At 48.5% G+C, this 21,068-nt stretch overlaps 1 pseudogene; it reads right to left on the bottom strand.

Annotated features, from left to right (window-relative positions):
* Positions 1-374: 374 nt before the first annotated feature.
* Positions 375-13,684, bottom strand: LOC135272863 (epidermal growth factor receptor-like; annotated as a pseudogene).
* Positions 13,685-21,068: the final 7,384 nt, after the last annotated feature.

The raw sequence follows: 21,068 nt of genomic DNA on the forward strand, positions 1-21,068 counted from the left end.
TTCTATCCCCTCTGTTTCTTCTTTGCCCAGGAAGGGACAGAGTGGCTTATCCTATTGTATCTGCCATGACGCGATACAGTACCGATGCGGCCTGCTGGGGCCATGAAGGGATTCTTGGACCTTTAGTGTTGGGGGGTGGAAGCCGTGAGGGGAACCGCTGGAATCAAGTCGCTGCTGGAGACCTGAGGCCGGTGCGGCTTGCTCACAGTTGGGCCTGGATGAACTCAAGGCAGCAAGTGCTACCAGCAAGTGTCTTCCCTGTTGGAAGAGCTTACTGCAGTAAAAATCAACAGTGACAATTAAAAACTCCAAGATCCCCAATCAAGAAAAATCCTGACACATACTTTTTTTTTTTTTTTCCAAATATACCTCCTTGAAAGATAAACTTCTGCTCAGAACTTCTTGCTGGATGCCTTTCTGTAAAAGCTTCACAGTTTGAAAAGAAAGGAATGCACCTGCCACTTGCCAAGTGCGCCCCAAGTGGAAGCACTTCCTGACTGATCAGTGTCAACGCTGGGGAAGCCAGTCTGCGGGTCTGACAGCTAACGCGGGCATAGCGGTTGGGATGGAGGACCTGCTGCGCTTGGTCCTGGGTGCTGAAAGAGTCTGGATTTTTAGGCCTGGTGCTATTCTCTGTGGTCACGCTCCAATAAATTCACTGCTTTGTGGCGTGACCCTTAGGTATTCTGCATTTTCAGCTGTGGGCCCCTTAAACATGCCGTTGGGCTTGGCTTCCTTGGGAAGGAAGTCCTGCTGGTAGTCAGGGTTGTCCAGGCTGATTTGGTGGATGACTTTCTGGATCCAGTGGTCAGGGCTGTCCACTGCGCTGCTGACCCAGGTGGGCTGCACAGTGTTGAGATACTCGGGGTTGCCTACTGCGGTGCTGTGGGGGTCCTGGTAGTGTGGGTCTCTGCTGGGCGCAAGGTTCAGAGGCTGATTGTGATAGACAGGATTCTGCACAGAGCCAGCAGGCCTTTTGGGAACAGACTGGTTTATGTATTCTGAAAGTGAAAAGAAATCAGAGGTGAAGTAATCAGCAAAGCACCATCCCATGCAGGAGCCCCAGGCTCCCAACCCTGTGAATGTCTTCAACAAGGCGACTTACTACAGGGAGCAGGAGCCTTGGGAGGACCCTCTTGCTGCTGCTAGAAAGGAAAGTGGGTTCTTTCCTGTACTTCTCAAGGTAATGGACACGTGTCTGTTGTAAATTTAAGGTTATCAGAGAATAGCCTGCTTGAGGAGTGTGTGTATGTGTGTATGTATGTGTCTGTACATGTATGTGTGGTGTGTATGCATGTGGTGTGTGTATGTTATGTGTGTCTGGTGTGTGGTATGTGTATGTGCAGTGTGTGTATGTGTGTGTGTATGTGCGTGATGTGTGTGTACGTGTGTGGTGTATGTGTGTGTGGTGTGTGTGTACGTGTGTGGTGTATGTGTGTGTGTGGTGTGGTTGTATATGTGTACATATGTATGTGTATGTAGTGTGTGTACATGTGTGTATGTAGTATATGTGGTGTATGTGTATGTATGTGTGGTATTATATGGTGTAGGTGTGTATATATGTGGTGTGTATATGTGTATGTGTGTGGTGTGTGTATGGTATGTGTGTTTGGTGTGTGGTATGTGTATGTGCAGTGTGTGTATGTGTGTCTGTGTATGTGCGTGGTGTGTGTGTATGTGTGTGTGGTGTGTGTGTATATGTGTACATATGTATGTGTATGTAGCGTGTGTACATGTCTGTATGTGGCATATGTGGTGTATGTGTATGTATGTGTGGTATATGGTGTGTGTGTATATATGTGGTGTGTATATGTGTATGTGTGTGGTGTGTATGTATGTGGTATGTGTCTGGTGTGTGTATGTGTGTGGTATATATGTGGGGTGTGTGTGGTGTGTGTGGTATGTGTGTGTGGTGTGTGTGTACATGTGTGTGTGGTGTGTATGTGTGTGTGGTGTGGGTGTGTATGTGTGCATACATATGTGTATGTGGTATGTGAGTGTGGTGCAATGTGTGTATGTGTGGTGTGTGTGTATGTGGGTGTAGGGTGTGTGTGTATATGTGAATGTGTCTGTGAGGTCTGTGTGGGGTGTGTGTATGTGTGTGTATGTGTGTTAGCAGGTTGTATCTAGATAAAGCTTAATATTTATTAATATTAACATATATTTAATTAGTTAAATATATGCTTCGCAGGTCAATAATGGAGCCGGCAGAGTGCATAGGGATCAAATCTGTCACACACACACATACACATACACAGAGATACATCATGCACACACTCACACACACACACGTATGTCTGTGGTTTGCTTCATAATCTAGAAAATTTGCCGATTCATTCTTAGAACAGAACTAGAGCAAACAACCCAGACATGACCAAGAGCTCGTGCGGCTTGGCCATGCGTCTCTCTGCTCCTTAGGCTCTTCGTGTCTGCAAATCGGCCCTGTTTCTCCCTCTGGAGATGCCGGAGGAAGCACCTGGCTTGGGCACTGGGTGGTGGAGACTGGCTGCTGCCGAGTGGGTTGAGGAGGCTGAGGAGCAGGACTGTTTCCAGACAAGCCACTCACCAGGCACTGGGAGGAAGGAGTCATCTATGCTGTCCTCAGTCAAGGCTCCTGTGGGGTCTGAGCTGTATCGCTGTAAGAAGCTGTCTTCCTTGATGGGACAGGTCTGCAGCTGCAGGAGGAAACGAGGGAAGGTTACTCCATTCAGGGCGGCTCCAGCTGCAGTGTGTGCAAAAGTCAGCTGAGATCTCCTTGAGATGCAGCTTTTGATCAGTAGGTGGGGCAGGCCTAAGAGTCTGCACCCTAGGGGGTGCCCGTGCCACTGGGCTGCAGGCTGGGCTGTGGGAGCGGGGCCCAGGGCCATGCTGGGTGCTGTCCAGCAGAACTTTCCACAGTGAGGGTGGTGTGCTTCAATACGGTCACCACTAGCCACCTGTGGCTACTGGACACTTCACGTGTGTGAGAAACTGAATTTTATATTATATTTAACTTCTTCACATTTCAGTTGAAGGAGCATCCGCGTCACCTGGAAGGTGGCTCAAACACAGACTATGGGCGCAACCCCTAAAGGTCCTGATTTGGTCAATCTGGGGCAGTGGCCTGAAAAATGTCATTTCCAACAAGCTGCCAGGCGATGCTACTGCTGGTCCGGGAGCCGCACTCCGAATCGCACTGTGAGGCATGGCGGCTGTGCAGGGAAAAACCCACCCAGGAAGAAAACTCAAGATTATCTGGGTTAAGATGATTTAGGTTAAGGCATTTTGTATAGTAGAGCCGTAGTGCAGAGCTGTAAATCTGGCTTGGGTGTTCATACATACCCCATTTCTATCGATGCAAGCCACAGTGGAATTGTTGCTGTTTGCACTCTGAAAAATACAACATAAAACAGAGAAGTTGCCCATGGAATGCTTGTACCATAGCTCATCCACTTTTCCTGAATGCAGAAGGTGCGCCTCACGGAGGGTATATCGCGAAGTTGTTTAATTTTTGTCTTAATCATTAGTTTTAGAACAACTAGGTTTACTTTTTAATTCTGTTCCATAGTGGACCTAAAAGGCTTAGAATCAAGTTGCTGCAATGCAACAAAATAATTAATACACTTAATTCATTTTCATTTTGATTTTACCATTCGGTTAAAATTGACTTCGTCTCCATGCAAGTTTCACTAGATGGTTGTTATTTTCCCAAATTCAGTTTGCTCAGGCTGGGCACGGTGGCTCATGCCTGTAATCCCAGCACTTTGGGAGGCTGAGGCAGGCGGATCAAGAGGTCAAGAGATTGAGACCATCCTGGAGAACATGGTAAAACACGTCTCTACTAAAAATACAAAAATTAGCTGGGCGTGGTGGTGCACGCCTGTAGTCCCAGCTACTCGGGAGGCTGAGGCAGGAGAATCGCTTAAACTTGGGAGGAGGAGGTTGCAGTGAGCCGAGATCGTGCCACTGCACTCCAGCCTGGTGACAGAGCGAGACTCTGTCTCAAACAGAAAAAAAAAGTCAATTTGTTCAAATGAGTAGACAAAGCGAGAGGGGGAGGGCGGGTTTCATACCAGAGAGCTGAGGAGGGGAGTCCGAGACGTGGAGGGGCTGCTGAAGAAACCCTGCTGTGGGATGAGTTACTCGTCGGCATCCACCACGTCGTCCATGTCTTCTTCATCCATCAGGGCGCGGTAGAAGTTGGAGTCTGTAGGGCTTGGCAAATGCATTCGTTCATCCCCCTGGTGCAGAGATTTTGAGGCTATTAGAATGGCCCGTAGAGATGCTATTCCACTTCTTGGCTATAGGAGCAGGGGTCTATTGCCAGCCGGTGGCTGTGTGTTTGCCAATTTTGTTATAATGAAATCCCCCTTGGTTGTCTGAATTATAGCTCCCTCCCCTCATGGAATGTGGGTGTCTTAAAATAAAACATCAACTATCCTTTGATGCTTGTAAGACCCCACGTGAGATGCAAATAGCTTCTGAGGGAACAGAAATGGAAGAAGCGACAGCATTCGAGTGTGTACCTTGCAGTGAGGTGCTAGGCAGTATATTTTGCAACGTTTTTTATTGAATCTTTGAGACAATCCTGGGAGCTTGGTTTTGGTGTTCCTGTGTTATGGAAGGAGATAGGTGGATGGGCTGCCTGGGTGATGGGGTGAAGTGGAGAGTCAGGGGTGTGAAGCCAGGTCCGCTTGGCACCAAAGCTCAATGGACCATGCTTGTCTGTTAGACCCAGCTGAGGCTTTGGCTAGCTGGATGGTGAGGATGAGTGTGGTAGGAGGAGAGTTCAGATGGTGAGTGGGAGATGGAGTTGGGTGGGCACCACCCACGGACCCTGCTTAGTTCACAATGCGGCCTGCACCTTAACTAAGGGTTGCTTTAATGCACTGGAGGGTTTATTAACATGATTGAGGACACAGGGAGGCCGGTTGGCACATGACAGAGCACAGTGACACTGGATGCTCATTACAGGGACTCTTCCCAATGGAAGGACAGACTGAGGTTTGTACCTGAATGACAAGGTAGCACTGGGGGTCTCAGGCCATTTTGGAGAATTCAATGATCAACTCACGGAACTTTGGGCGACTATCTGCGTCTATCATCCAGCCTGGGGAAGGAATGAGGAGAAACGGTGCAATTAGAACCCTGGAAGCAATGATAAACACGGCATTGCATAAAGAAGGCATTGGTGGTGCAACACTTCCATCAGATAAGTGATGAAAGGCCCAAGAGCATGCCAGCATCGAAGATTTGAATTAGACTAACAATAACGGCCTGGAGCTTTTCTCTGCCCGCTCTTCCTGGGGTCAGCTTCCTGTGCTGCAGCTTGACGGGATGCAGCAGTGTGGGTCTGTGCAATTTGCTGACTGCAGGGTGCCCTCACTCACACCCACCCTCAGCATTCCTTCCGGCAGGAAACCAGACGCAATGTAGAAAAACAGGCTTTAAAGAATTTGGGGTTGGGATGGGCCTGTGCCCCAGCGCCTCTAGTACAGCACATACCCAGTGGGCGCGCATGCAAGTGAGAGGGCTGGTTGTGCTGGCAACTTCCACCGGAGGACACACTGTGAAGCGTGCTGCTGCATGTGACTACACAGCAAGCTAAATCCAGATTAAACAAGCTGGAGGTACAGCTACTGCCTGGAAATCCTCATGCGCCTTGAGGGTTCACATTTATTTTCCATCCGCAGGATGTCAAGGTATTTTAGGCCAGACTGCTATGTGACCTTAGACAAATCACGTGGCGTCTCTGGATCACAGCTTCCTCAGCCCAAACCAAGGAAGTTAAAAAAGATTAACTCTGTGGTCTAGAGTTCAGAAAGGCATTAATATTTACATTCCCTTGGCTCTGTCATATTCCTTATATAGCTTTCTTTTGCAAATGCTTATCACATGTAATGCTACCTTCGGAGCGCACCGCACTTGTGAATCAGGTAGAATAATAGCATCAGTCAAATTACACACTCTTATCTGGATGAAAATGTTTAAATGCCGCACTGCAGAGGACTTCACACAAATCTACTGGTTTGAAAGGTTTAAGTCAAAGCAGAAATGTTGATTCTATTAGTCTCATGTTGTTACTCACCGTCAAGCATTTAAAAACAGTCTCTCTGGTAACAGGCTTCAAAATACAGGGCAACTCGGTATTTCATTGAGTAACTCAGAGAACAGAATATTTTGGTGTAATGGCTTGCGGAAGGCTTTAGTTTTATTTATTTGCTTGCAAACATGGGCAGATGTCAGGTCACACTGCCCAATGAGTCAGGAAGTACCTTTTAGAAGAATGCTTGAAGGGGTATTTACAGATGTTTCTGGATTTGTGTGCCTGCCTTAAGTAATGTGATGACATTTCTCCAGGGATGCAAAGGCCTCAGCTGTTTGGCTAAGAGCAGTCATCAAGGCCCAGCGAGGTAGTGTGGACAGCCCCACCCACGGGTCACTCACATTTGACCATGATCATGTACACATCGATGGTGCATATGGGTGGCTGGGGGAGGCGCTCTCCTTTCTCCAGGATGGAAGAGATCTCGCTGGCAGGGATTCCATCATATGGCTTGGATCCAAAGGTCATCAACTCCCAGACGGTCACCCCTGAGAGGATGAAGCCAGAGAAGAAGGCAGTGGCATCATGAATGAACGATCAGAATGCCTTGCTCTAGTCATCAGTACTGGTTACTGTTTTCTGATGTTTAGAAACCTACATTTCTGTAGTCTTGGGCAATTTGCTTCAGTGCTGGAAGCCTCAGTTTACCTCTCTATAAAGTGGGATAATAACAGTATCTGTTTCACAGGATGGCTGTGAGGACCTAATAAGATAATATAACTGAAATGCTTAGCGCAATGCCCAACAAATAGTAAGTGACTGATAAATGGTAAACACTGGTAATAAAAATAAAGACAACAGTAACTGTACTAGCATAAGTGTTATCATGCTCCAGACACAGGTCGCTCAGGGAAGGTGACTGAGGACATACACTCAGTCACCCGCCCTGTATCTGCAGAAGGAGGAAGATGCAGATTCTGAACAAAGTTTTAAACTGCACATTTTCAGATCGTAAAAAAAAACTGGAAATGAAAAAGCTTATGTTCCTTTCGATAAAAATAAAAACCTCAGGAAGAAACTGAATCCCTGAACAGACCAATAATGAGCTCTGAAACTGAATCAGTAATAGTCCACCAACCAAAACAAAGCCCAAGACTGGATGGATTCACAGCCGAATTCTACAAGATGTACATAAGAGTAGTACCATTCCTACCGAAACTATTCCAAAAAAATGAGGAGGAGGGACTCCTCCCTAACTCATCCCATGAGGCCAACATCATCCTGATACCAAACTTGTCAGAGATACAACAACAAAAACGAAAACTTCAGGTCAATGTCTCTGATGAACATAGATGTAAAAATCCTCAGCAAAATACTGGCAAATCGAATCCAGCAGCACATCAAAAGCTTATCCACCAAAATTAAGTCGGCTTTATCCCCGGGATGCAAGGGTGTTTCCACATATGCAAATTAATAAACGTGATTCACCACATAAACACAACTAAAGACAAAAGCCACATGATCACCTCAATAGATGCAGGAAAGGCTCTCAATAAAATTCAGCACCCTTTCATGTTAAAAACTCTCAATAAACTAGGTACTGAAGGAACATACCTCAACATAATAGCCGTCTATGACAAACCCACAGCCAACATCATACTGCACGGGCAAAAGCAGAAAGCATTCCCCTTGAAAACTGACATGAGAATGCCCTCTCTCAGCACTCCTATTTAACATAGTATTGGAAGTCCTGGCCAGATAAATCAGGTAAGAGAAAGATATAATAGACATCCAAATAGAAAGAGAGGAAAACAAGCTAGCCCTGTTTGCAGATGACATGATCCTATAACTAGAAAACCCCACAGTCTTGGCACCAAAACCCCTTAAGCTGATAAACAACTTCAGCAAAGTTTCAGTTGTACAAAATCAATGTACAGAAATCATTAGCTTTCCAATATGCCAACAACAGTCAAGCTGAGAGTCAAATCAGGAATCCAATTCAATTCACAATTGCCACAAAAAGAATAAAATACCTAGGAATACAGTCAACCAGGGAGGTCAAAGATCTCTACAATGAGAACTACAAAACATGCTCAAGGATCTCAGAGATGACATAAACAAATGGAAAAACAATCGATGCTTATGGATAGAAATAATCAAGATCATTAAAATGGCTGTGCTGCCCAAAGTAATTTATAGATTCAATGCTATTCCTATAAAACTACCAATGAGATTCTTCACAGGACTAGAAACTACAATTTGAAAATGTGTATGGAACCCAAAAAAAAGCCTGAATTGCCAAGGCAATCCTAAGCAAAAAGAACAAAGCTGGAGGCATTATACTACCTGACTTTAAACTACAAGGATATAGCAACCAAAGCAGCACAGTACTGGGACAAAAACAGACATAGAGACTAATGAAACAGAATACAGAGCCCAGAAATAAGACAGCATGCCTACAACCATGCGATCATTGACAAAGTTAACAAAAACAAGCAATGGGGAAAGGATTCCCTATTCAGTAAATGATGACTAGCTAGCCATGCAGAAGATTGAAATTGGATCGCTTTCTTACACCATATACGAAAATCAACTCAACATGGATTAAAGACTTAAATGTAAAACCCCAAACTATAAAAACCCTGGAAGACAACCTAGGCGATACCATTCTGGATATGGTAATGGGCTAAGATTTCATGATGAAGATACCACAAGCAATTGCAACAAAAGCAGAAATTGACAAATGGGATCCAAGTAAACTGAAGATCTTCTGCACAGCAAAAGAAACTCTCATTGGAGTGAATGACAACCTACAGAATGGGAGAACATTTTTGCAGGCTATGCATTTGACAAGGGTCTAAACCAGCTTCTATAAGGAACTTAAGCAAATTTACAAGAAAAAAAATCAAACAATCCCATTAAAAGTGGGCAAAGGACATGAGCAGACACTTTTCAGAAGAAGACATACATGCAGCCAACAAGCATATACAAAAAAGCTCAACGTCGCTGATCAATAAAGAAATACAAATCAAAACCACAATGAGATACCATCTCACATCAGTCAGATGGCTACTATTGCAGAGTACAGAAAACCCAACAGATGCTGGTAAGGGTGTGGAGAAAAAGGAATGCTTTTTACACTGTTGGTGGGAATGTAAATTGGTTCAACTGTTGTGGAAAAGAGTGTGGCAATTCCTCAATGAGCTAAAAACAGAACTACCATCTGACCCAGCAATCCCAGTACTCAAAGGAACATAAATCATTCTACCATAAAGACATATGCGTGTGTATGTTCACTGCAGCACTATCTACAATAGCAAAGACACGGAATCAACCTAAATGCCCATCAATGACAGACTGGATAAAGGAAATGTGGTACATACACACCATGGAACACTATGCAGCCACAAAAGAGAATGAGATCATGTCCTATGCAAGAACATGGATGGATCTAGAGGCCATCATCCTTAGCAAACTAATGCAGAACAGAAAATCAAACGCCGCGTGTTCTCACTTATAAGTGGGAGCTAAGTGACGAGAACACATGGACCATAGAGGTGAACAACACACACTGGGGCCTGTGGGAAGGTGGAGGGTGAGAGGAGGGAGAGGATCAGGAAAAATAACTAATGAGTACTAGGCTTAACCCTGGGGTGGTGAAATCATCTGTACAACAAACCCCCATGACACAGGTTTACCTATGTAACAAACCTGTACACGCACCCCTGCACCTAAAATAAAAATTAAAAAAATGACAGGTACTAAAACCTCAAAAATACAAAACCACAATAAAAGAACAAGCATAGAATAAGAACCCGATTTTTCCTGCAAAATCAAACGACCATGAGGGTTAAAAGCAAGTGAGAGCAGTGGTAATTTTAGAATCAATGTTTTCTCAGACAACCCCAAGTTCTCACGGCCCTCCCATCTCTGGGTAACGGAGGCCATTCCCAAACAGAACCACCTGAATGGATACACAGAATGCAAGTTTGACAATGGAAGAAAAGCAAGGGTTTGGGGGCAAGAAAATAGATTCTTGTGTCGTCCCCTGCCCCCATCACATAGTCAATATGGACCTGTCAAAGACAGTCTCATTTCCAGATCTCTGCAGTCAGTGCAACTACTATTTAACTAGGTTTTTAAACACCCATGATGAATTCTAGTGGGAAGACAGGTTATCAGGTTTTGGAACAAATGGTGAGAGGGAGGAGAGCCTGTGCAGCGGGTGTTGGTTGGACAGCAGACTGAAAGGTGGTGTGAATTTTCTCTTTTTAGCTCTTTGCTGGCAACACACTAGGTCCCCAATTTATTAAATTGAATAATTTGCCTTGACTAGAGACGAGAGAAAACAGGATATGAATTTTAGACTTAAAATTCAGGCTCATGTGTGGTAGCTGCAGTGGGTTCCCCAGGCCAGCGATGAGACTCTGCCGTGGCAGCGTCAATGATACTGAAAACACCCAAGGTTCTCAGTGGGATTCTACTTCCTGAGAATGGGTGTGACCACAGCAAGGCACCAACCCACTGGATTTGAGAGGGCTTCCATTTGTGCGTGGAGTGTGGGCCGTGCGCTGGCACTCACGGGCTGTGCCTGGAGCGTGAGGGGAGGGGGACCGCACGGACGGGAGAGGTGCCAGGGCCAGACTCCTGGCATCCTATCAGTCATGGCCAGGCACTCAGGTTTCATCTGAACATACCTGGAGGACCAAAGACAGATGTTGAGCAGAGAAGGAAAAGTCTGATAAAGTTAAAAAAAACAGATGTGGCCTCTGTCTGGAGCATAGATGAGGGGGAGCGAGATGGAAGAGGGGACACCAGCAGGAGGCTGTGCCTGGGGAGGGAGGGGCCGGCTGCACGGAGACAAGAGAAATGGCTGGGGCCGGACCCCAGAGTTCCCTCCTGGAGACGAGATACATGCTGAAAATGGCTGAAAATAACAACGCATCAGCAGACCTTTATTTCCTTGTCTGTTCCATTAATCGAGGCACCTCAGCTCACAGGCACACACCGAACTTCTTATTCATGGACACAGATCTTGGACTTTGTATCATAAATCTTACATTTTAACAGAAGAGATAAAGACTCAGGAAATTAAAAAATATGTGTGTATTTGGCAAATCAGAAAGTTAGTAATGCTATAGGAAAAAGAAAAAATACTAAATAAAAAAGGACGATACCTTGAATAATTTTGCTTTTGTGGTACTGACTAAATTACTCTTGGAAGTTCCCTTCAATAGTGTTCTTCTCAATATACTTTTCTAGAGAGGTGAGTTGACTCCCCCTCACTCCTGTCGCTGTAGATGGCTCGGGGTAACTGACTTTCCTCAATAAAAGGGTAGGTTCATGGGTTTCAGCCTTTCAGTAAGCTGCTGGCTGAAATTCAGGGACCAAGTGCGGAACATGCCTGGCACAGCGGTCAGAGACCAATGTGTCAGCAACACTTTCTCAACAGGGGAGGTCCCTGCAGGCTCAGGACAGGGCAGGGACCCAGGGCCGGGTGAAAGGAGGGGCCCTGGTGAGGACAGGTGTACAGGTGTGCGCTGGGATTTGGAAGAGGAACAGACCCCCCAGGTCCCGACCAGGTGGTCCTCCTGAGGGCAAGAAGCAAGGGCCAGCTCCCTTTCGTCTTTCTCCCCTACACATGTGCTCAGTGTGCTTGTCAAGACGGTCTCTCTGACACACAAGGGCTGTCACAACGGCCACAGGCAGTTCGTCGTAAGCCTCATTCTCTACTGGAACTATTCCCCACCAAGCGTCTTCTGTCACCTCCCTCTAGTTCACATCACATTCATGGCAACGGGTCAAGTTTGGTTGGGCGTTGCAGGGAGAGGTGTTTCCTAAGCTCTCTCCCTCCCCTGCCCGCTCCCTGCCAGACCAGCTCATCTCAGTCTCCAGTGACTTTCAGACGGCAGCTGGACTCTTCCTCTGCCGTGCTTTCTCAGTGCAACAGATAGACAGCAACGATTACATTACCATTAGTCATTATCTCGAAAGAAAATACTTGCATGTCAGAGCATATAATGTAAATTAGCTAATAATAAAAGCCAGCTCGGCCTCAGTACAGATTCATTAGCACCAGGATGACGACTCACCATAACCCCAGACATCACTCTGGTGGGTATAAATTCGGTGTAAAATTGATTCCAATGCCATCCACTTGATAGGCACCTTGGGATGGTGAGAGATAAAGCAATAAGGCAACGAATAGTTTCCCTCTGTTGGAAAAAGGTGATTCACTCTGGACCCAATTACAAGTGACACACACAGGGGACCCAGGTCACCCTGTGGCCCATCCCCCAGGCCTGGCGCCTCTTCCCGGCAAGAAGGATTTCAGTCTGACGGAGTTCAGGGCTGCTCCGGTAGATTTCTCAGCACCCTCTGGGACCTGGGCTGCTCTGGTGAGCTGGGGGCCCAGTGGCCTTGTTCACCCAGGCCTGTGTGTGTTTTCAGGGCCCAGCATCACAGGCTTGGTGGCTGCTAGGAGACGAGCAGGCCGGAGTGAAACCTCAGAGGGGTATGGCTGTGGGAGGGCATTCGCAGGCCTGACGGGACGTGCATCCCTCAGTGCTGTGAAGGTCCCTGGGAGAAACCCAAGCCAGAGAAGGGAGAGGACTCCATCGCTGCCTGTCCCAGCCAGGAGCCACAGAGTGTGCTGGGAGCTCGGGCCACGAGGGGACCTTTCCTGCTCCTGAGGTGTCCTTGACAGCAGTGGGCCACCAAGGCGGCTGTGACCTTTCCCAGTTGTGCTTTTGAAGGGGGTTTATGTCCTCCAGGGAGAGGCTGAAACGTAACCTTTGCTAATGATCACCTGGGGATAATATCCTCACTCACTGTCCCAGCAAGCCCCGTTCCCAAAGCAGCTCTGTCTCACACTGCCAGGAGACCCCGGCTGGCCCAGCTGCCAGCAGCAGCTGCTGTGAGCTCACCCAGAATGTTTGGAGAGCGTCCTCCCCTGCATGAGTTAGAAATACAGCTAGAGGGTAGGCAGCCTGGTCCCTGGTGTCAGGAAAATGCTGGCTGATCTACAAGCCAGCTCCTTACTTTGCCTCCTTCTGCATGATATTCTTTCTCTTCTGCACCCAGCAGTTTGGCCAGCCCAAAATCTGTGATCTTGGCATGCTGCGGCATCTTCACCAGCACGTTCCTGGCTGCCAGGTCGCGGTGCACCAAGCGCCGGTCCTCCAGGTAGTTCATGCCCTGAAACACAGGAGACCCTGCTGTGAGAGGCAGATCGTCATGGGGAGAAGCTCTGCATCTGAGTTCAGGGTCATGTGCATGCCAGGCTCTGAGCCTCTCCACGTCGAGGACTCACGGCCGGTGAATGCTAGTAACTACCGATCGAAAGAACGGAAAGGCAGATGAAAGAAGGTGTAACCCGCTGCTGACCATTAACTTCTCTCCATCCAGTTCCTTGAGTTTTAAGCCCAGAGGTGCTCGTAGAAGAGGACAGAGGAGAGCAGGAGCCCTGCTGTGCAGCTGACACCTGGGCTTGAGCTTGTCCTCAACCTGCCAGCTTGACTTCCTGCACATGGTTTATCTGCAAAGCGGGAGTGGGGGTGGGGTGCGGGTGGTGGCAGGGACCATGCCCTCCTCACCAAGCTGGGGCAAAACAATGTCTATCAGGGTTTTTAAGCTTGTGCTTTCTTGGACTCTCGACATGGTTCCCTGCCTGTGAAGATTTTTGCCCTGTTTTACTTTTCACTGGTTTATTATGATTATTATTGAAACCATATGGATACTGATATGCTTTTAGAAGATACCACTCCCCTCCGCCTCCCTGGCTGCTTCCACAATCCTGCTGCAATTGGAATCTCTGTGCTGAGAGTAAGAAAGAAAGAACATGTGAGAAGCAGCCAGCACAGCACCCAACAGAGTGAATTCCTAGAAATGCTACCCTGACCCTCGCTGACCCTGACCCACGGCTTCTGCTGTCCTTGTCACACGCACCTGGCTCCCTGCTGGCCACTGGGGTCACTGCTGATCCCTGTTCCTCCTCGCTCGACGGGTGCCTGCCTCGCTGAGCCCAGCTGCCCCAGGCTTTAGCATGAGCGTGGCAGCCTGCATCTCACTGCGAGGGCCAGGCTGGCAGGTGGGAGAGGCTGGGAGGGGTCAAGTTCTGCAGACCTCTTACATTGTTTCTCCCACACTCTCTCCCCTCTCCAGCCAGAGGGTGGGCCATTTTTCCAGTTCCCTTTACAGCTGACATACACTTCTAGCACAGACTGGGTACCACAGAAACGCTCGCTGCGCTGCAGCAAACAAAACAAACAGGCGTCCACAGCCTGCTCCGCGCCACCGCTCCGCTCCGGTATGGAGGGATCCCGCCGTAGTGCGGCTGCCGGGAAAAGCTGTAGATGTGGATAGATTCTTAAATATTCCGGCAAATTGTTTGCTTTTTTTTTTGCCTGAATATTATGTGAAAATGATTCGTTGATTTGGCATGTCAGAGTAAAATTAAATTTTTTTCTTTCTCAGGCAAAATCAGTCATCATAAGAACGTAGGGTCTCACAAAGATTCTATGCAGAACGAGTCTGGGCACCATTTGTGAGGCCTTTGATGTTTTTCTCTCTTGGAAAAGAGATGCTTGCCTGCCACCCACGGCTCATGATGGCACAGACTGGCCCCTCTCCCCGCACTGCCGAGAGAGCTCCTACGGGTTCCGATGCTGCTGGACGCTAGTGCTTCCCCGCCTACTTAAGAGGAAATGAGCAGGCTCTTTTCCGGAACAACGCTTCCAAATTAGGAAGTATTTTGTCAGCATGGTGGGTGGAAGGGAGAGGGACGGGCAGAAGCCAAGGAAGCGCTTCCCAACAGGGGACAGGCCCGGACTCCCTGCCACTCTGGCAGCCTGGGTCTCCTTCAGAGGCCAGGTCCCTGCCACCACGTCTGCCTCCTCTGGGTCCTGGAATGCTGACTTGCTGTCTGCCTGGTTCTCTGTCTCTTACAGAGCAAGGCCTCTGCTTACTAAATATCATGAAGTCCTGCCCATTCGAAAGGGAGGGTTAGGCTCGGATTCTTGCCAGGTTCCACCCAGTGCCTTCCTTCCGGGCTGTGTGGGCTCTCTGGCTGTCTCCTCTACTCTCTTCTCTGTCCCTCAATTTCTCACTCACCCTTGCTTTCTCTTTTCCTTCTACACTGTGTCTCTTTTGTTCTTTCTTCACATTTGCTGAAGGCTTCCTCTGCGGTAGCTGTGAGCAGGAGTGGCACACAACTACAGTAAATAGGCGCACACGAGTCCCTACGCAGGGGACCGGGAGCCTCTCCCTTTCTCCCTCCCTATTTAAAATGTGTGGTTTCCACATGTTCTTTAAGCCCACAGGAGGCCTTCAGCGTGCACTCCCAGCTTCATTTCACTACCATCAATAACTTCCATTCTGCCTCTTTAAATGCTTAGCGGAGATTCTGGTACGCTGCGCACATTTTTAAAATGGCTTGTTGAACGATGAACAACTGAATGAAAGAATGAATGAATGGTGATTGCAGCTGACGGTGCTGAGCACTGGCGATGTGTCAGCCATTTCAAACACATCTGTGCAGACGCCTCTTCCACCCCAGTCCCCACACGAACACCTTATCAGATGACCCGGGGTCCAGAGGCTGAAGCATGTGGCTGCGCAGACCAAATCCCTTGAGCCCCAAGACCACTACTGGGACAGTGGCCTTAATTTCTCTGCTGGAAAACATGCCTGCCAAGCCAGAGGCTGCTTGGGGTTCTATCTATCTATCTATATCATCTATCTATCTCTATTCTATGTATCATCTATCTATGGATTTATATCTATCATCTATGTATCTGTATCTATCATGTATCTATCTCTATGTATCATCTATCTCTATCTATTCTATGTATGTATTATCTATCTATCGTACCTATCATCTATCTGTATTATCTATCTAATGTATCACCTATCATCTATCTATCTAATCTATCTATCTATCTCTATTATATCTATCTAATCTATCTATATTATATCTATCTATCTAATCTATCATCTATCTATTCTACATATCATCTATCTATATCATCTATCTGTATTATCTATCTAATCTATTATCTATCTATATCATCTATCTATCTATCTATCACCTATCTATCTAATCTATCTAATCTATCATCTATCTATCTATCTTTATCATCTGTCTGTCTATCTATCTATCCATCTGTCTATTTGTCTGTCTATAATATGAGAGAAAGTAGGAGACAGCGTGAGCACGCACCTTGGCCCGTGCCTCTGAGGAAGTCCACGTCACTCTGGCAATCTAACAAATCCACCTGAGCTCCAGCCCAGCCCTCCCCCACTCCTCCGGCCAGGGCTTTAAAGACCTGAGCCATTTCCACACGGCATCTGTTTCCTCAGAACACCGGTCTTCAACAAAGGCATGGGAAAGGGCGGAGAGAGCACGGGACAGTTCTGGAACTCAGGTGATCAGCTGAAGGGTCTTAGATTGGAGATAACGTTGGGACAGAGAGATGAGCCCATGTGAACTTAGATGAGACTTGACGCATGCGTCTCTATCCCACTGCCGGGACCTTTGAAAGGCCAACTCTGTGCCTTTCAAGCGGAGTCATGCTTTAACCAGTCCTTAAAGATAAGAGCCGCGACACGGCCTGTGAGCTCCCAGGGTCCAAGCAGAGACGCCGCAGGAAAGCAAAATCAGCAAAGCCTCAGTGAGGCCTTTCGGGAAACTCAGTTCCTGCTTCTTCTCCGAGACCTTCACTTTGATTGAATTTAACATATTTGTTTTTTGTTAATTACTACAGGAAAGCTGGGATGAATTTTGTAATACAGGATTGAGGGTAAAAGGGGATTTGAAAAGCCAGAAGGGGACTTCCACTTACAAAAAAGAAGGATTTTTCTGGCAGGTACCCACAGAGTGAGGGGCAGGGGCTGTGCCTGACCTTGAAGGGCTGGGTGTTAAAGTCTTGGGAGGAGTTCAGAGTGAGAGGCAGGAGCTGGATCGTCTGTGTTCTATTTTGTAAACCTCCTGTGGGAGACCTCGTGGGGCAGTGACCTAGTGAGGAAGAAGTGGCGCAGGGGAGGACGGGAGGACACGTGGTTCGGGTGGAATGCAGGTGGTAGCGCGGCTTTCCCATCACCCTGTTTTGTTATTGCTGTTGTTCAGAAGTATTTACTTAAAGCAAGATCAGAAAGATGCTTAAGGTTCATCATCTTCAAATTAATCCACCTCTACCAGAACTATGATGAGACCTAGACTACCATCACGCTTCCCCTGGGGACTGGGCTCATCCCTCACCCCCACTTGGGGCTGGTCGTGACACAGGCAAGGCCAGACACTCCTAGCCATAGCTGGGAAGAAGGTGAGAGGTTGTGCACGGCTTTCTCAGGCCTCAGCCCCCAGGATCCCTCTGTATAAATGATGCTGGTCTCCTCTTAACCCTTCAGCCCTTGGGGTGCAGGTGGGGAGGACAGCCTCACCCCAGGGACCCACCCACAGCTGGTGGAGGTAAGGGATGGGGTCCAGGGGGGCTCTGAAGCTACAGATCTGATGAAGTTTTTTTTTTTTTTTTTTTTTTTTTTTTTTTTTTTGAGACGGAGTTTCGCTCTTGTTACCCAGGCTGGAGTGCAATGGCGTGATCTCGGCTCACCGCAACCTCCGCCTCCTGGGTTCAGGCAATTCTCCTGCCTCAGCCTCCTGAGTAGCTGGGATTACAGGCGTGGGCCACCATGCCCAGCTAATTTTTTGTATTAGTAGAGACGAGGTTTCACCATGTTGACCAGGATGGTCTCAATCTCTTGACCTTGTGATCCACCCGCCTCAGCCTCCCAAAGTGCTGGGATTACAGGCTTGAGCCACTGCGCCCGGCCATGGTGAAGTTTTTAAGCAGAGTGGTCACCAGGAGAAGCTACCACTGCTGTCCCTGGACTTCAGCTCTCAGAGCATCCAAGGTTTTGAGCTCCCCCAAAATGGAAGAGTTTGTTGCTCAACCCACTTTCCTCCCTTCCCAGGTGGGTATAGAGTAAGCGCTGGACCTTGGAAGAGGCAGGAAAGTGTCAGAATGTCCTATTCCCAGACAGAAACGGTGCAGCACAGGTGCCCTGCTGTGCAGGGAGGGAGGGCTGCTGGGACCCCTGTCCTGGGAGTCTTGCTCTGAGCCCGGGCATCAGGGCAGGCTGAGAGGCTGCACCATGGAACCAGGTCACGCGGATCAAATCCTGAGACCTTGCAAGTGATGTAAATGCTGCATGCCTCTGTTTCCCCATATGCAGAATGAGTTAATAGGAGGGTGGAATGAGTTCATGCAGAGACAGCACTTACTTAGATACCACCCATGGAGAGTCCCGCGTAGGTGCTCGTGATTGTCACCATTTTCTCCAAATGCCAAATCTATTCTCTCTTCTGCAACTCTTTTGCAGCGACCTTGAATTTGGCCACTGTCTTGCCTTTGTGATGAGGCTCCAGATGTGCCTTGTCCCCTATAAGAGATACTGGGCACCGGGTGCGGTGGCTCACGCCTGTAATGCTAGCACTTTGAGAGACCGAGGTGGATGGATCACCTGAGGTCAGGAGTTCAAGACCAGCCTGGCCATCTTGGTGAAACCTCATCTTTAAAAAAATAAATAAATAAAATAAAAAAAAAAGATACTGGAGAGGATCCAACCATCCCTCCCCAGTGTCCCTTCTCCGGTGGTTTCCTCCCTGTACTCAGCGTCTCCTGCTCAGAGAGCTGGCTCCACTTCCCCACCCTAGAGTGCCTTTACTCTCTGTTTGCAGCCACCTCGCACCTGCAGAGGCCTCCAGGACAGCGAAAGGGCCTGTAAGCCTGTTTGGTCAGCAGGACTCAGGGCTCTGGAAGGTGAGGGGTCATCTGGCTTGCTCACCACTATCTTCCCAGACCCAGGGCGCTCAGCGGACAGACCCAGTCCATTTGGCCTCGGGGCTGACCCTCCTTGCGCCTTGCATGGCGGCCTCAGGACAGCTGCACCTCCCGCTGTGACCTGCTTCCCTTTCTGCTCCGTATTCATTGGCAAACTTGGGGACGTAGGAAATTTTGGGATCGAGACCATCCTGGTCAACATGGTGAAACCCCATCTCGACAAAAAAATCAAAAAATTAGCTGGGCAAGGTGCCGCGTGCCTGTAATCCCAGCTACTAAGGAGGATGAGGCAGGAGAATTGCCTGAACCCGGGAGGCGGAGGTTGCGGTGGGCCGAGATCGCGCCATTGCCCTCAAGCGTGGGTAACAAGAGCCAAACTCCATCCCAAAAAAAAAAAATTAGCTGGCCGTGGTGGTGCATGCCTGTGGTTCCAGCTACTCAGGAGGCCAAGGCAGGAGAATCGCTTGAACCTGGGAGGCGGGGGTTGCAATGAGCGGAGATGGCACCACTGCACTCCAGCCTGGGAGACAGAGTAAGACTCTGTCTCAAAGAAAAAAATAAAAAGGCCGGGCGTGGTGGATTACGCCTGTAATCCCAGCACTTTGGGAGGCCGAGGCGGGTGGAGCACAAGGTGAAGAGATTGAGACCATCCTGGTCAACATGGTGAAACCCTGTCTCTACTAAAAATACGAAAAACTAGCTGGGCACGGTGGCGCGTGCCTGTAATCCCAGCTACTCAGGGGGCTGAGGCAAGAGAATTGCCTGAACCCGGGAGGCGGAGGTTGCGGTGAGCCGAGATCGCGTCATTGCACTGCAGTCTGGGTAACAAGAGCGAAACTCCGTCTCAAAAACAAAAGGAATAAATTAGCTGGCCATGGTGTTGCATGCCTGTGGTTCCAGCTACTCAGGCGGCCAAGGCAGGAGAATCGCTTGAACCTGGGAGGTGGCGGTTGCAATGAGCTGAGATCACACCACTGTACTCCAGCCTGGGGTACAGAGTAAGACTCTGTCTCAAAAAAAAAAAAGGCCAAGGGTCGTGGCTCACGCCTGTAATCCCAGCACTTTGGGAGGCGTTGTCCGGTGGATCACGAGGTCAAGAGATCGAGACCATCGTGGTCAACGTGGTGAAACCCCGTCTCTACAAAAAATTCAAAAAATTAGCTGGGCACGGTGGCGCGTGCCTGTAATCCCAGCTACTAAGGAGGCTGAGGCAGGAGAATTGCCTGAACCCGGGAGGCGGAGGTTGCGGTGGGTCTAGATAGCGGCTTTGCACTCCAGCCTGGGTAACAAGAGCCAAACTCCGTCTCAAAGAAAAAAAAAAATTAGCTGGCCGTGGTGGTGCATGCCTGTGGTTCCAGCTACTCAGGAAGCCAAGGCAGGAGAATCGCTTGAACCTGGGAGGCGGGGGTTGCAATGAGCTGAGATCGCACCACTGCACTCCAGCCTGAAAAAAAAAAAAACAAGAGCAGAGTTTCGCTCTTGTTACCCAGGGTGGAGTCCAATGGCGCGATCTCGGCTCTTCGCAACCTCCACCTCCCGGGTTCAAGCGATTCTCCTGCCTTGGCGTCCTGAGTATCTGGAACCACAGGGATGCAGCACCATGGCCAGCTAATTTTGTTTTGTTTTGTTTTAGAGACGGAGTTTCGCTCTTGTTACCCAGGCTGGAGTGCAATGGCGCGATCTCGGCTCATCGCAACCTCCGCCTCCCGGGTTCAGGCAATTCTCCTGCCTCAGCCTCCTGAGTAGCTGGGATTACAGGCACGCACCACCGTGCCCAGCTATATTTTTTGTAGTTTTAGTAGAGACGGGGTTTCGCCATGTTGACCAGGATGGTCTCGATCTCTTGACCTCGTGATCCACCGGACAACGCCTCCCAAAGTGCTGGGATTACAGGCGTGAGCCACGACCCTTGGCCTTTTATTTTTTTGAGACAGAGTCTTACTCTGTACCCCAGGCTGGAGTACAGTGGTGTGATCTCAGCTCATTGCAACCGCCACCTCCCAGGTTCAAGCGATTCTCCTGCCTTGGCCTCCTGAGTAGCTGGAACCACAGGCATGCACCACCACGGCCAGCTAATTTATTCCTTTTGTTTTTGAGACGGAGTTTCGCTCTCGTTACCCAGACTGCAGTGCAATGACGCGATCTGGGCCCACCACAAGCTCCGCCTCCCGGGTTCAGGCAATTCTCCTGCCTCAGCCTCCTGA

Source organism: Aotus nancymaae, unplaced genomic scaffold, assembly GCF_030222135.1.
Source record: "Aotus nancymaae isolate 86718 unplaced genomic scaffold, 86718_ANA_hifiasm-v0.15.2.pri h1tg000139l, whole genome shotgun sequence".
Classification (NCBI taxonomy): domain Eukaryota; kingdom Metazoa; phylum Chordata; class Mammalia; order Primates; family Aotidae; genus Aotus; species Aotus nancymaae.